At 22.7% G+C, this 17,957-nt stretch overlaps 1 protein-coding gene across 2 annotated transcripts in view; it reads left to right on the top strand.

Moving 5' to 3' along the window:
* Positions 1-17,957, top strand: part of LOC112592478 (sex peptide receptor) — a 204,376-nt gene that overhangs the window by 116,234 nt on the left and 70,185 nt on the right. The window lies entirely within an intron of this gene.

Genomic DNA, 17,957 nt, shown 5'->3' with positions numbered 1-17,957 from the left:
ATTATTATTATTTTTTTTTTTTTTGTCACACTAGGTTAAAATTTCTCCTTATATAGTGTATTACAAAGCGTAATAATGGAGAAATAAACTTTTATTTCTCAAATAAAAACCCTCATTAAAACTGAAAATTATTTAGCAGATATTGTTTTCAAACATTTTAAATTTTGAATTCAATATTTTATGAATTTTATTTTTTTGTAATACCATTTTTAAGGACTATTATTCTTAGTTAAACATTAAAAAAAAAAAAAAAAAAAACAAAAAAAAATTACTAATTTGAATTTGAATTTGATTATATTAAAATTTAAAAAATAATATCTTCTTAATAATTTACAGTAAAAATGAGGATTATAATTAGAAAAACAGAAGATTGTATAGCCAAAAATCATCTCTTTAGTAATACGAATTTGAATAAGTTCATTGTTAAAGGAAAAAATGAGGATGAATCACTCTGTATATATTTCCATTAAAAACTACAGTTTCGCTCAGATATAATAATGTTTAATCAACACTATTAAATAACTTAGTTTAGAGTTTAAAAAATACGTTAGGATCATGATGTCTTAAAAATTAAATTACCAAAAATAAACCTTATTGTAATTAACAACTTCTATTAGTATGTTGTATAATATTTTAATGGCCTCCCTTCTTTTTTTTTTTCTATTAATCACCTTATTATACTCGCGTATATTTATTTTTACTATATATTTTTGTTTTTGTACTTTTCAAAATAACGTATGACTGATTATAAATGTTTAAAAAATTAACTCATTTTTTACTGAGTAAAGCTATTATTTTTCTGCTTAACTTGTAACCTTAACAAGTCTAAAATAAGGAAAAGTAACTTTTTACTTTGAGCTTACTTCACATTTTTCTATATTAACTAAATTAGAGAGTTAAAGAAATTAATAATTTTCATTCTTGAGCTTTACAAATAAAAATAATGGCTGTAATATTGCTGTAATTTCAATGTGTTAAAAACAAAATCATTTTAGTTTTTAAGTGTCAAGTAACGTTATTTAACTCGATAACATACATTATAATATTATCATATAATTTGAATAGTATGAATGTTTTAATGATTGGAGAATAAATATGCAAACTCATCATATTATAATTATTTTGACATTTGTGTATAGAAGAAAACAAAATTGTTAATGTAATTTATCAACGCTTTACAGCCAAATACTGAAATACTGTATTAGTTCTCGGAGCTAGTCAAGTATTGAATCTATATACCTATAGATAATGTATAGGTAAGATATGGGTTGTCAATAAAATTCCGCAAAAATTTTTTGAATTTATAATACTTTATAACACTAAGAGCATATAAAAAACATTAGTTTGAGATGGATATTGAAGTGTCATAAATACTTTTAAGTCACGCGATTCCTAGAATACAAAAAAATCAAGGATATGTGATATTATGGATAGTTTAGTTGATAAGAATTTGAAAAATATTGTAGAAAGTAAATAAAATTGACATCATAAAACATTCAAACTTATCTGATACTTGTTTTAATTTTATATAATAATCTATGTAATGATAATGTATAAGCTTGTTACCAGCTACCATTTTTAAAAGTCTAGTGCTATAGATGATTATAATTTTCGTACTAAAATGTAGCTAGTAACATAACTTCTCAAATACAAGCCGTTAAATTAGTCATAAGTGATCTTAAAATATACGAACAGCTATGGCTCATCAATTGAAAAATGCAAGTTTCTTCATTAAAATGTATGCTTTTGGTCGTGTAAAAATGATGATGTTTAATTTTTTTTTTCTTAATACTATAATAAATGGTTAAATTTACGATAAAACCACAACACATTGAATTTCACATAAAATCGTTCAAGAACGTGATGATTAATCGATTTAAAATTGTCTCAATAATAATCCTACCAAAATGACCCAGCAAAAACGAAATTCCCAAAAGCGCTACTAATCCCGGTTGCGAGTCGAGGAAAACAAGACAAGCGCCCAGAAATAGAATCACTGTGCCGTTTTTTTTTTTTTTGTTTAAATTATAAAAAGAAAAAAAAGAAAAGAGATGCAATGAATGTTTAGTATACTTACAGGCTAATAAATACTGTGCTGTTTAATAAATATATATACAGGTGAATATATTATGTAAAAGTATCCGTGCGGATTTCACATAAATCTCAATAATTTGCTGAATGCACTAAAATTTTCAAATATCGTTATGCACATTAAATACTCGCCATTTGCAATAAAACAATGTAATTTAATAATCAGGATATTACTATGTGTATATTATATGCATAATAACATTTTATACGCATGAATAGTTTAGAAATATATTTTATCTGTTATACAATTTTTAGATACAATATATTAAAACATAAATTAAATAACAGTTGTTCATCAAGTTATATAAAAACCTCGGGAATTTATGATATTTTACTTATAAAATATAAATGTAATATAAACATTATATGTATAACATATGTGGTGTTGAAATTGTGTGCTTAGTTCAAAGTTATTATTTATATTTTTTTTTATTTTTTTTTTGCTTGAATTCTATTTTAAAAAAGATATTAATAAGATAAATCACCTTAGTTTCTGTCTAAGTACTAACCATTGAAATCAATTTTATTTTATTTTTAAGATGTACTTAATCTTAATTTTAAGTTTTACTATTGTATATTAATACAGCTGCACAGCTTAAATTAATGATATTATTTATATTATGTACTTTACTATAAGTCATAATATGTTCCAATAAAAACTAATAAATTATTTATAGGTACAAGGTATAGTTTGAATAATATCTATAAATAATCTACTGATTTAACCTTATTAATTTTTATTTTTTTTTTACTATAAAAATTATTATTATCTTACTATACAATAGTATATTTCCAATCTAAATATTATTAAAAAATAATTCCAAACATCATCTTCACCGTATATTTAGAATGTGTTAATATGTTTATAATTTTATGAATTGGTGATGTTATTATAATGTTATCTGAACAACTAATTTACTTATAAAATATTTTTAGTATCATATTTAAATATTATACTATGTCTAATTAAATTTTAAAATCAAAAGTTATTTTGTAAAATTAGAATAATTTAATTCTTAAATAATAAATTTTAAGGTATCTACTGTTAGTTTTAACTTTTTTGAGCATTAACAAATTTACATATATTATTATTTATTGGATAGTATTTTGATTTATCATTTATACTAATACCTCGCACAAGATCCAACTTTACCAACAAATCTTTCATCTAAAAAGTATATCAAATATATCTTTGTTAAGTACTAATATATTATAATTTTATAAAAATTTATCTACATAATATTTTGTTTCAATACAAAACACAGAAAGAACGTAAAAATCTAACGTAACAATATCGAATTAATGTCATCAATGAATATGAATGAGCACTAAAATATGATAAAAATCCACCCCAACATTGATTTATTTGAATGTAAATTATTTAATAACACCATATTTCATCAACTAAATTGTATAATGGATTTAACTTTATTATAGGAATCATAATATAATTGTGTACACATTTTACACTTGAGAAAAATCTGTTTTCGTAATTTTGTTAAGGATTCGTTTTTAATTTTCTTTTGAAACTGTGCACATTATGGATTCCTCCAATTTTATATTTCCAAATATAGGCTGTTATATATATATATATATATAATATGTTTCTGTTTCATAATCAAAGGACCCAATTGATAATTCACCGTCTACTGACAATTAATTTTGCTTGCGTGACAAAATTTAAAATATTCATAGAATCTATATTTTAGTTTTTTTACAAATAAATAATATTATATGTATATCACTATGTTCAAATCAAATTCGACTTCATTTTAAAATAATAAACCAGATTTTGGCAGACTCTTCAAAATTAAATTACTCTAAGGTTATTACTAGTACATGCTTTTATTTCCTTTACAAATATTTCCATGCATATAAAGTATATTATATATATATCATTTATGAATAAATGGAAATATTTAGTTTATATACCTACATTTATTAACTTTTTTATTCTTTTTTTTTTTAATAAAACTAATGAAAACCATCTGTATATAAATTTTCACAATAAGCCACTGAGATAACAGACGATCTAAGAACATAACATAAATCACGTAATAAAATAACCACCTAACACATTTTTAATTTTTTTTTTTTTACTGTCATTATTAAGACTAATTCCCAAGTCCTAGTCAAAGTTAGAACACATGAACTAATAAAATTAGAGTATTAGAGTTTGCATTAAGTTTTTTGAAAATGAAATCTTAAGAGTTAAATTGTAGTTACATTTAAATATTAATGAAGAATTTAATTAATCATAAATTCATAAACCAAGGTGCACCAATAAAAAAAAACGTAGTTACATTTTGCTTAAAGGCTTAGTCAGCAACCAAGAGTGTATTCTATATAATCAGAGGGTCACAATAATGGTTTAAAAATGATTTTAAAAAGAAATGGAAAGGTGTTGGCTTCAGGTTAGACATTTAAAACACAGCTGTATTTTATTTTTATTAAAAACTGAAAAGGTTAGATTTTAAAATCGTATTAAAAGGCGTTTGGCTCAGTAAGAGGAAAGGGTGACAAGAGTTGGCTTGTTTTTGTTAATTTGTATCATCTAGTTTTTGCACTAATTTGCTGTAATGTTTACGTGATATTTTTAATATTTTACATTTAAATTTATATCTTTATCTGATAGTATATTATCAACAAACGTGGCTAATATCGCATGATTTGTTTGAAAAATATCACCTTTTCTTCAATTTATTATGCAATATGATGAGATTATGTCAACGTCGTTAACTCGTTAAACTAGAAATATTCTATTTCTAAAATAATTATTAAGGAATCAATACTTGATTGAAGTAGCATGACGGTTTTTTTTTTTTAATTTATAAAGCATACTCCCGTCTCACCTTTATCGATTAATTGAGCTACATTAAAGAAAATCCCAGCACAGTATTGGCATATTTATGATTAGGGCTATAGATTTTAATCCCAAATGTAATGTATTATAATGAAACTGGCAAAGATCGCATTTAAATATTATTTCATAAGATTCTAGTAGTTAACCAAAATATGTAATTAATTGTATTAGTTTCATTAGACTATTTTATATTAACGAGATTAGTTATATATAATAAAATTACATGCAATCACCAATAATAATAAAAATATAAAAATATATATTTATTTTTTATCATATTAATTTATTATTTTATCAAAAAAATATGAACAAAATAAGAAGCTTGAATAGACGATCGACCGTAAAATTCAGCGCTACATTAATGCTGCATTGTGTTCTTTATTTTAAATCATAGATTTTATTTATAAGTATAACCATAATTTTAAGACAATAAAATCAGCAAAAACGTTGATGATAAGTAGGTTATTAATTTTGTTATCATTTACTGTAATTTTTCGGTGTTAAATTACCATGAGATCACTCGCTTAGCGCTACCCCTTTTCCGTCCACTTAACCGATGTAGTTTTTGTTTTTATTATAATTTGTTAAACATACTGTTTCATCCTTTTTGGATGCTATTGTAACGATTGACATTTCTTACCCTCGCAAACATAAGGATTATCGTAATTTTCTGTGACAAGTTTATTGTCCAGTGCTGTATATGTGCCCTCTGTGTCACTGTCATTGATGTGTTTTTAGTAGACGATGGTTTAAATACTATCCACCTAACACGAAACTTATATTAATAAAATTATGATACAATAACACAATGTATGATCAATTGAGAAAAGCTCATCATAAATTATAAGAACTGTTAAAAATAATAATAACTTTGGAGAAATCAACAGCAGACAATTAAGTCATAACTTGAATATATTTGAGGTTATAATAGATAAGTACTGACTCTTATGTTAAGGAATAATAGATACAATTTTTGTAAATTAATCGGAAAAATCGAAAATTGACGTAATAAAGTTTATTTAATTACTAAGGTTAAGTAATACATAGTTAAATGACTCAAATGTAAGTAATTTATAATAGGTTAAAAGTTCTTAAATACGCGTACGTAATGACTAAAAGCTTTAAAAAAAAATACATCATATTTTAATTAAACACAAATTTGTATGTAATATGTCTCATTCGTATTAGACATGGTGAAAATTTTTCTTTAAAAAAAAATAAAATGAAGCTATAAAAATATGTTTCACGTACTTATGTAATTGAATATAATTTCGATTGTAACATTGTGTGTTATAAATATAGACTAATATACATAAGTAGATAATTTCGTGTATGTGTGATAATATATTTTTGATAACATATTTTATATGTATATATATATAATTAAAAAAAGTGAGACACTCGTGTCATAAAGTGTGTACCTGTTTCTTGCATAATATATATACATAAATATATCAGGCTTGTCGAAATGCTATTCTGTGACAGTCTAACTAATATAAGCTTTTCAGTCACATATAGTTTATACGAATTCTATACTGTTCTTGAATATAAATAGAAAATACCTTTGAATATTCACTGGATCGTGATAAATCGTAAAATGTGTAGTCTACAAAAACATAATACAATTTTAGTCGACTTTTCTTCGTAAAAAAGTAAATTCAAACATGAAATATAATACAGTGAAAAACTGAAATCTGAATAATGTTTATTGTGGTTTTTCGATCACATATGGTCAAATATTCGTTAAGAGGAAGGCTAAATATTAAATACCTATTTAAAATTTACATTATATTTTAAATGTATACATTATTTAGAAGTTCGTATTAAGAGTATGTACAAAATTCACCAATAAATTTTGATTCACAGTTAAATTATATGACTAGAATATTTAAGCTAGATTTATATTTATAACATTGCGCAAAAATATGTTCCGAAATAACTTATAAATTTTCAATGACGTTCAAATTTTTCATTTCATCGAAATGTAAGGGCACTAAGTAATAATTTCAATATAGTCTAAAATTTACTAAATTATTTCATTGAATTTGAATGATGTTTTAAAAGAAAACATCCTTATCAGACCCGTAATTAGAAAATATAAGTCAGCAATAAAATTTAATCACAAACTAATTATGGCTATAAATATTCTTGAGAGGAATTTTGAAAAGTAGCTCAAGTTGCAATAAGGTTTTAAAAAAATATATATCAATTGAAATTCTAATTTCTTTAGTAATTTAGGAATTTGTTCTAAAATAAATAGTTACATTTTACATTTAGTTAACTAAAATTGTATTATGTATTACAAATTTAAAAGAAAATGTGATATTTCACCGAAAATTAAATTGTTTAATTAAATTTAAATCAAGTACGTGTGAATAATTTATGAAATATTAATTGAAATAATAGGTTTTAACTGTGTGCACTGAACAGTATCTATTTAGCGTAAAAAGTGTTAAATTAGTTATTTTAATAAGAACTAATCCTAATTTACTTAAAAACAAAAAAAAATACAGTACAAAAAAAAATTAATATATTTTATAGTTATAAAATTAATTAAACGGTTTTTTTTCATTCTCTCTTTTTAAAATAATTACAAAAGCTTGTTAAATATTTATTAAAATTTAAAAATAAAATTATCTAAAAATAATTTTCGATTTGAAACTATTGTTAAAATTATACCAGAAACTGTTAGTATATCTAAATATTATAATATTGAAATGGTAAAAAAAAAAAAACCATAAATTAAATATGTATGATATGACTGACAAAATTAAATTGCAATCCACGAATCTTGTATCTAACACATTATTCTATGAAAAATGCCATTTTTTACAAGTTAAATTTACCTAATTAACATCAATGATGATAGAAATGACATTTTGACATCAAAATAATCTTTTATTTAATATTTTCTCGTGATTTTTTAACGTTTTTAAACAATTTTCTAAAAACTAAAATATATATTATTATTTTTACTATTTTTCATTCAACGCCACAAACATAATAATATATTATATTTAAAATATAATGCATAATTCGTTTTTGAAATATAAAAATATTTTGTTAAGAATTTGACATAAAATTAATATCAAATGAACATTTCGAGATTTATCCTTGCCAAACTTAATATTCTTTACCTGTGGTTGGTATATTATATTTCCTCTAATAATCACCAAAGAAGTCACTTCTATTGTTAGTTAAACATCCATTGTGTAATTATTGATTTCTTTATCATTAGTTTCAGTTATATCGTCTTTATGGAATTCGCAAACTGTCTCTGTAGTAGAAAAATTATATATAACTTTCTATTTGCTAAATTTTTAGCTCATTTTGTAATTATATAACCAAATTTAAGACAATAATAAGTATTTTTGATATTTTTAAGCACCAATCGTGCTTTTTCAAAATCTTTTTGTGATTTAAGTGAAGAGGAATTACTAATGCTTTCAAAACGATTTATGCTTCTGTAATATATTCAATAATATGATTTAATGGATAAAGAAGCTAGTGATATCATCATTTTGATGTGAAAAGTGACTCTAAACCAATGTAATTCAATATCGAAATCCTTAAGAAGCCGGCTAAAAGTGTCACATATTTAAAGATATTATCCTTGACTAGATAATCTAACCGTTAACTGTGCTTCGAGTTTTCAATATTACACGTATATGAGTTGTAGATTAATTATGTGTGAGATACTCGTAAATATAGTACTCGGGTATTTCGTATATAGATAAATGTTGGTATGTAATTGTAACATTTGTAACTATTTAGGCAGTGTAATAGATAAAATAAATTTTAAAACTTAGTGAATAGAATAAAAATATCAATATAAGCCCTTACCCAGTGTTTGAATTAACGCAACAATGGAGTAGAATACACTACGTTGAAAAAAAAATGGCTGTTAGATGTTAATGATGGTGTGTTGGACCCGTGTCCGATTAAGATAGACATCTAATAGGGTGTAAGCAGCTGTCTGTCTAAGAATGAGCTGTCCGATTACGAGTGATCTGTATCGTTGCTTTTGCCTAGTTTTTATATAGTGTTATAAAAATATTATCCCTCACTTATCCTCAACTATATTTTTTTTCTTGTACAGCGCTTGAATCATTCGTATGTTCACGTGTACCTGTCGCGAGATTTGTGCACTCACGAAAATTTACCTCACGACTTGTCATAAAGCTTGTCGCGAATACCGTAATTTATTTTGCATAACTTGTATAAAAATAGTGTTTTTCATATGATGTTTTTATAAGATCATGCTTCCTTGTGGTGTCGTTGTTGAAGTATTGAGCACCATAAATAAGTCATGTTTTGTATGCGCTTTAGTTGTGTATGATATTTTCTTTGTGTGTATTGGTTGTGTAAGGTTCGTGTATCATACACGACTAATATGTTATTAAGTTTGGAAGTGTAAGTATTTTATTATATGTACAATTTATTTCGTACATATATAGGCTGTTGTATATTTCATATGTGAAACGTGAAACAGGTTTTTTGTATTTACATACTATATAATATGTATATACTACGCACATAATCTATTCTACGTAATCTTTCTTCAGATTGAAGTATTTTACGTCCATTTATGGTTGTGATGATTGATGTTAATGTACAAAGAAATAAATGTCACAAAATATTTTTTAATTGCATTGTTTTTCCACGCCCAAATACGGTTGTATTGAAAATATTTATCATATTATTTATTAAAATTTAAAGTATAAATATTATATATTACATCATAGTAAGTCATAATAAATAGGTTAAGGAATAGCACATATTTTTATCCATTTAGACCGTAAAAATGAGAAGGATGATATAGTGTTTTGTAGATGAAACATATTGTAGAGAGACTACCCTAAACGCTTTTTTTCTACGAGCATACATTTCAAACCATAGCACTAATTTAAAATAAGAAAAAATAAAAGATATATGAAAGCAGTTGTATAAACAAAAATATATCGTTCACGTTCTTTCAACGAGTATACGTGTAAGAGGATACTATTTATCACAAACTCATAAAATTCGTCTTAAGGGTGGTCAAAGAGATTAAATTAAATTTGAAAAAATAACTTAAAGCATAGCTTTAAAGTATTTATATTTTTTGCATGGTACTAACTGATAGTGATTAGTGGATACACAATACAAGTAGGTACATAATAATGTATCGTTTACAAATAATTACCAATCATACGTGGTTTTATGAAGATATTATATTTCAAAAATGATATTAATACATCGATTTGTAAATGTTCCTTGTAAGAGTAAATCCTATATCCAGCTTAAGTTTGGTACTCCAGAATATTCCCAGAGGGTTACAAGAATGATATCGTGTTAGTATTACAGAACATAAAAATCAAGACTTTTATTTTTATTTCGATATTTTTGCTAAGAATATGTACTTCATATTTTTGAGTCCCACTCCAAATTAAATATTGGGCAATAAAATATATAAATCGTCCCAAATTTATGAAATTTAGGTAATATAAATCATCAATTGTATATTTTTTTATTAATTGGTAAAAAATTCCATACAACGCATCATTTATGTCTCAAGTCATATGTATTTAATTTTTATAATAGGACTAACTACGAGCACAGCACTTCATCACTGTTTAATTACTGTTTATATTCAGGTATATATTATTCTGAGATATAGCTACTATTATGAGCTACACTTCGATGTTAATAATTATTACCATTTATAAACAATTTTTATCATGTTTTAATTTAATATTTAATATTCATATTTAAAATTTATATAAACTATGCATATTTTATTAGTCTTTATTTGCGTAATATAACACTGTACTGTATAACGCAATGTACTTAAACATAATTTTTTTTTATTTAGATTTATTTTTAATATTAATTAAAATATAATTATAATTTAATTCGTGTTTTTTGTTTATAATTGTATTTTATTTCATAAGCAAAACTAAATATTTCATCGAATTACGCCATCCATTTTCATAATAATTAATAAATAGTAATTTATTCTCATTAATTTTTTGGTCATTCTATTTGAAGAGCAAATTCACTAATTGTATGTGAATTTGTTCTATTTTAATCTAACTGTAGGTACCAATATTAAAAATATCAACCTATACATACATAAGTCAAAAGTTATGCGTGATTATATAAATATTGTCAAACTTTTCTTCTCGCATTGTATTTATTATTTGTTTAAATTTTTCTTTATTACCTATTTCTTGTCAGAAAAAAGTTATACGCATTTGTCATTTATTTTGCACTTCAATTTTCTTCTATTTTTTTTTTTTACAAAGAAACAGCATGATCAATTTTTTTATATTTCATCTGCCATCAATAAATTATGAAAGTTTTTTAAAATATAATAACATATAAGTTAGTGCATAATTAGGTCAAAGTTAGATTTACCTTAATAAATGTCAAAACATTTTTAAATGTTAATTATAAATACTCAATGAACAATGTACACTTCAAACTAATATAAAAATTAATTAAACATTTAAATATTAAATTTTATTCATTACAAATTTGTATTTACTTATATTACATTCTGAGCAAGACCATGAATATATAGATTTTACAATGATGTGTGTGTATGTGTTTAGGCGAGTTGTGTATATGATTTATAATTGAAAAACGCTTTTTTTAACTATAATATCTTTTCTATTAAGAAAGTAAATCTTATTAGTACTTTAAAAAATCGAAATTAAAAATGCCGAATACTTTTCAAAATAATAATAAAAAAAAAAATTATTAAAATTTATACACTATTTATTAAAAAAATTGATTTTCTTATTTAATTATAATCCAAATTTTCTATTTTGACTATCTTTAAGCTGTTTATAAAAAAAATTGAATTTTCAAGTTTTTTTTTTAAATATCATTAAAAATTATCTATTTAAAAGATTGAACATTTAATAAAAGGTTCTACTTAGTTGTTATTACAATTTTTATCCTACCATATTTTTACTGGTTAAATAAATTACCTACTTTAATAGCAATATAAATATATCATAAAATATACTTAGTAATATAGGATAATCTAGACCGTCTCTGCTCAGAACCGTTTATCGTAAATATTCAATGATTTATTGTTGAATTAAAATTTAGCACATACATTACAGTGATTTACTTATTTACGAGATACACACAACACATATACGATTTTCAAGAATGAAACTGGAGTATATTGATACGTATCACATTTTTCTACTCAAAAATCCTACTATTGTACAAGAGAGTAGTTATATACTTTCTCCTTTTTTTATATTTATTATTTATCATTACTTCTAAGCAGTTATTTCATATGTATTTTACTTATATGTACACTATAAAATAAATAATTAATAATATTTTATCAAGAATTTCCTACTATAAATCATAATAGTTGTGATATATTGAAATGAAAAAAACTTCATAATAATTATACAAATTATCATATTTCCAAGTATATTTACTGATATTTATTTCATATTTCAAAACCATAATAATATTTAAGAATTAACATAAAATATCAAATTTTAAAAATAACATATAATCATACACAACCAATATTTTCTGAAAGTATGTGTCATGGTTCAATATTTTGCAATATCCTCGACCTTTATTTTGTAATTAAATATTCAATAATCATAAAAACTAAAAAAAAAAAATAAAATAACTATATTAAATATAATAGTTAACATTTTGTTATTAAATTTTAATTTATATCAGTAATTATATAATTAATGATGACACTAATGTATGTATTACAGTTCCTTACTCGGTAATTTGAGGCAAACAAGTTAAAAGTACAAAAGCAAAAAACAAAAATAATCGAAACAAATTAAAAATAACTTTTATGATATTTTTAGTGAATTACGTACATATTATTTGTCAACAAATGTTAGTATAAATTATTGTTAAACCAGTCAAATATTTTTTACTACTAAGTTAAAAAAAAAAAAATGTATAATTTCACGATTGATAAAAGCACGAACGGAAACACACGTTGGGTTTGACACTAGTTTCTCTCGTAGTATTATTTGATGTATATTCAAAAGTAATAAATAATGATAAATCACATTAATACAACGAAACTGTAAGTACGTAAAGTGTATTTTTTGTAACAAATTTTGAATATTAATCAAATATTGTGATATATATTTAATATTCAATTTAAATTTTCTAAATAATATTTATTGTTAAATAAATAATTTTACAGGAAAAAGCTTTCAGGTAATTTTTTTTTTTCATAAAATGGAATTTAAATTTATTTTTTCAAAATAGGCTTGCAATAAATATATATTTTATTTAGCTGAAAATCTATTTTAAAGTTCTGCATTCCTGTGTTTGGCATATAATTAATAATTAATTATGACGCTAAATGAGATTTATAAATCAACCTTATTATCAGAAAAATTACCCATAAATACACTTAAAAAATTCTTACTATACAAAATACATTCATTATAATCTTTCCTTAGGTTTTGAAAGAAATACATTCTCAAATGAATTTAAGTTGGTATAAAAAAAAAACAGTTAAAATCTAATAATAATCAATGTCATGCTCTTAATGAAATTTTGTAAAAAAAATAAACAACACTTAAATAAAATTATATTAATACACTATCCTACAAAATATACATTCATAATATTCTAATATGTAACAAAAAATATTACTCTTAAGAATAATTTTTTCAAATATTTTAACTATTTTATATAGGTACTATCAAATATTTTTATACAATACAAATTTCATAAATCTAACTTTTTTCTCAAATTTAAATTTTTTTATAAATTATTCTTTGAAATTGTACACAAATAAACCATAAATTCTCTTCCAACTATTTTTATTAAGTTGTTTTTACATATTTTTTGAATTCAGTTATAAGCTTGGTTTAACTTAAAATCTTCCAGTTTTTTATTTTCTGATACATAGTATATATTATTGGACACTCTAAATTTATTGTAATATATCTTATTACTTAGAAGACAATTTTAATTTTATATAACTTAACACATCTGTTGAATGAATGTTAACATAAAATTTAACTGAATATTTCATATATGTATAAATTGATAAACTCAGGTAAATTTTTTTTTTTTTTTGCAACATTATTTAACAATGATCTTCTTTTGTTTGCTATTTTCCTAAATTATATAAACTTTCTTAAGCACTTACATATAATCATAAAATTTAAATATATTTATTTCCAGAATTATCATAATTGCGTTATTTAATACTAGTAAAACTGTTGTAAATAATAAAAAACTTTCAATGTGATAAGAATGCCCTGGAGATTACAAGAAGCTAAGAAAAGTTTCACTATACTTTATGTCAATCGAAAAATTGTAAGAATACTAACTACATATACTTTTCTGACATCAATAACGTAATCATTTGAAATTGTTATTTCATAAAACAATATTATTGTGTTTGCGTTATATCATAATTAAATGCTTAACTTGAACGTTAAATATTATAAACATATTAAATATCAAAAATAAATGGTCGTACGCCATTTTTATTAAATTACTTACTTACTAAACAATTTAATTTAAAACAATGTAAATTACAAATAATTGATTAAAATTACATTTAAGAGTAACTAACTAAATATTAATCTATTTCCAAAAGGTTAGGTAATAGGTATATTTATTAATATTATACTAAGTCTCTCTAAAAATGATCCCATATTATTCATTATTTGCAAAACAGGCACTGTTCGATATACGTGATTCAAATGAAAACGAATGAAATTATTTCTTACGGAAGAAAGTTTCATTCATAATACATGGTTATTTTACTTAACACTATTCTTTCAAATTCGAGTATCTATCAAAATTTTAACAAAAAACAATACACATGTAATACAGCTTTCAATTTTTAAAAAATGTACCAAAACTATAAGAATATACATTTTTAACTATCTTTCATACATAGTGTATTATACATATAACAATACCATTATAGTCAAGTATTGTTAAGTTTTAATTTATACTCGACTAATTAATATAATATTGATTGCATCTATATTATATTATAAACAATATTAATCAAACTTTTTGTTTTTTTTAAATCAATATACTGATATTATTTTGCCAAATAATGGGTACCTATATTATATTATATATTATATACTATTTATACAAACCATTTACTTAAGAAGTTCACTAATAATTAACACTTTTTATAGAAACCATTCAACACAAAATCGTTCAAAAAGTTTATAAATTCATTTTTTAAGCTATGATCTAAATTATGATGAATTATTCCATTTTCCAAAATAACTAAAACTAAATTACTGAAAAAAAAATTAAATATTCATTTTTGTAAATACAATTTTTATTTTTATCTGCCGTGCAATTAAATAAACGTCTTGTATATTTTACAATATAATTTAAATTAGATTTTATAATATCTAAAAAAGTAAACAAAATACTTAAATCTACAGTATTTAGCTTTGTAGTTAAATGAATACTCTTTAAAACAATATTATAATTTTATTCTAGAAACTTCAAAATTAAGGTCGTAAAATATAATCATACGACAGTTTAAGTCTGAATTTTAAGTAAAATACCAGTGTAATATAATGCATTCGGTAAGAAATATATATATATATATATATATTGACTTATTATCATATTTATATAATATTATTATGTTACAACTATATTTTGTTCATTGTTGACAACTTATCTTTGTTATTTATTTACTGTTATTAGGCCAACGAATATTATTATTATTGTTATTCAAATAAAGATACATACAAATATCTCAAACCTCATGTTTGTGTGGTAATGATATAGATCTTCAAATATTATGATATTCACAACATCAAAATTCCATACTATCATACGCTGACGTTAGCAAAGCGAAAAAAGTGCCTCCATAAATATTTTTATTTTATTTTTTTTTTTTTTCAGAAAATTTATTACATAGTATTTTTATTATTTTATCCACGAGAATTTACCATTTTTCTAAAATATTAATACAAGAAAACGTTATGGTATTTTATATAAACACTAGTTATATCAATTATATTCATAACTGGATTTGATTTTTATTTAATTATTTTTTAATACTTATGCATAAAACCATCATGTAAAACTCTAAAAAAAAATGCATTTTTTAGTAGAGATTTCATCATATTTCTCTGTACTATTTTAATTCATTTTTCTTAAATACACAACATAAATTAATCGTTATCTTGCTTGAATGAAGTAAGCGTCATAATTTTATTAAAATTAGATTAAGCTCACAGTATTCACATTTAAATGAATCAATTGACAACATTCCAAATGTTATTTGGTTTTATGTTTTTATTTTCATTGTTGGGTGGGGTAATTTTGAATATTTTAAATATTTTATTGGGTAATCGTAAAAATTGATAATAAAAATTCAGTATTATAACGTACTTAGGTAATGATTAAATGAGACGCATTATTTTGCTTAAAAATGTATATTTTATTAAAAAAAGCAAGGATTTCTTGATTATGATTTAGGTTATCATAATATTATCATTAATTAATCAACGAAAGCCAATTCAAAGTTAGAACGACGAAAGTAATACAAGTACTGAGTGTCTTTTTTAATAAGTATTACCTCTAACGCATGATATAATGACTTTAAAGACTATCCCGTATAACTGTAGAGGTATATTCACGTAATCACCATGTAAAACGTAATATGCATATTCACGAGCGTATTATTCAAATAACTCAACCAGTGCAAAATATAAATTATGATATTATCATAGCCTGAATATGAAAGTAAATATAAATAGTAAAGAGTGATGAGTTCAATTTTTTATAAATTATTGTCATCTTTTTGTTTTACCTTTTCGTTTCAATTATAAAATGTTTTCTACTTCGTCTATCTCGAAACTAATGAAACTGATATACACATTTCCATTAAAACATTAAAACATTTAATAAGTTTAATATTTATGTGACATAAAATATAATAAACGGATGTTAGTGTACCTATGTTTAGTTTATACACTTAAAATAACAATTTTAATATGAATTCCTGAAGGATAATAATAACAATGTTTGTCAACCATAAGTCATATTATTTTACCGAGGTGTAATATAAACACAAATTTCTCGTAAATGAAAATAAAAAAAAATAAAAATGAATTAGTTTATTAAAATCTTATTTAAGTTAACTAGGTATTCAATTATGACTGCTTTAACATGATTTTGTACGTATTATGAAAAAACCCAAAACGCAAGAACAATAAACCAGTATAAATATTAAATATATAATACTAATACTGTATAGAAAGTAATATGGTTGCTAAATTAAAATTTCATATAAAAAATGAAAAAAGTTATGTAAACAAATTACGTGTTTTTGTACGTCAAACAAATAACATTTTTAACCAAATATTTTCAATTATTGTAACCACGTTAGCGAAGTTTTTATAAAGTTCAATAATACTACTAAAAGTTTGAACTTCATAAAACTATCAAGTTTTTATGTTTCTTAAATACCATTTACTGCATTCTAAATTTTATAGTAAATGACAAACAAAAGTTCTAAAAAATAAAAATACTAAGAATAAGAATTAGTCAAATATAGCAACAAAGTATCGCTCTATAAAAACCGCTGAATGTATATTATTTATACATGTATTGTTTATTATTTTTTCTGTACATTTTTCAAGACCTATGTGCAATAAATGTAAGTAGTTTATCATGAACTTAAAAAAAAACAAATAATAACTGTCAAATAATATTTATAACGGTAAATTAAATCAATATAATAACATTCATACAACTACTATCATTGTATAAGGTGTTTTATCCCTCCCTAAAATAATCAGTTTAAATTCAAATATAAACTGAGATTACATTTTATAGGATTTTCTAAGAATATTTGCATTTAAACGTTAACAAAAAACCCTGTTTCTCGTTACTTTCCTATAGTCCAAGTTGAATAATAATGCTTGAAAGGAATATGCTTTGAATGAGATGGGTAAATTATACGACCAGAATTAAATTTTGTATATAAAATACTAAACTT

The sequence above is a fragment of the Melanaphis sacchari genome, unplaced genomic scaffold, assembly GCF_002803265.2.
Source record: "Melanaphis sacchari strain LSU unplaced genomic scaffold, SCAv2.0 Contig177_pilon_pilon, whole genome shotgun sequence".
Taxonomy (NCBI): domain Eukaryota; kingdom Metazoa; phylum Arthropoda; class Insecta; order Hemiptera; family Aphididae; genus Melanaphis; species Melanaphis sacchari.
The sequence above is the reverse complement of the archived record's forward strand: the minus strand, read 5'-3'. Positions and strand labels throughout refer to the sequence as shown.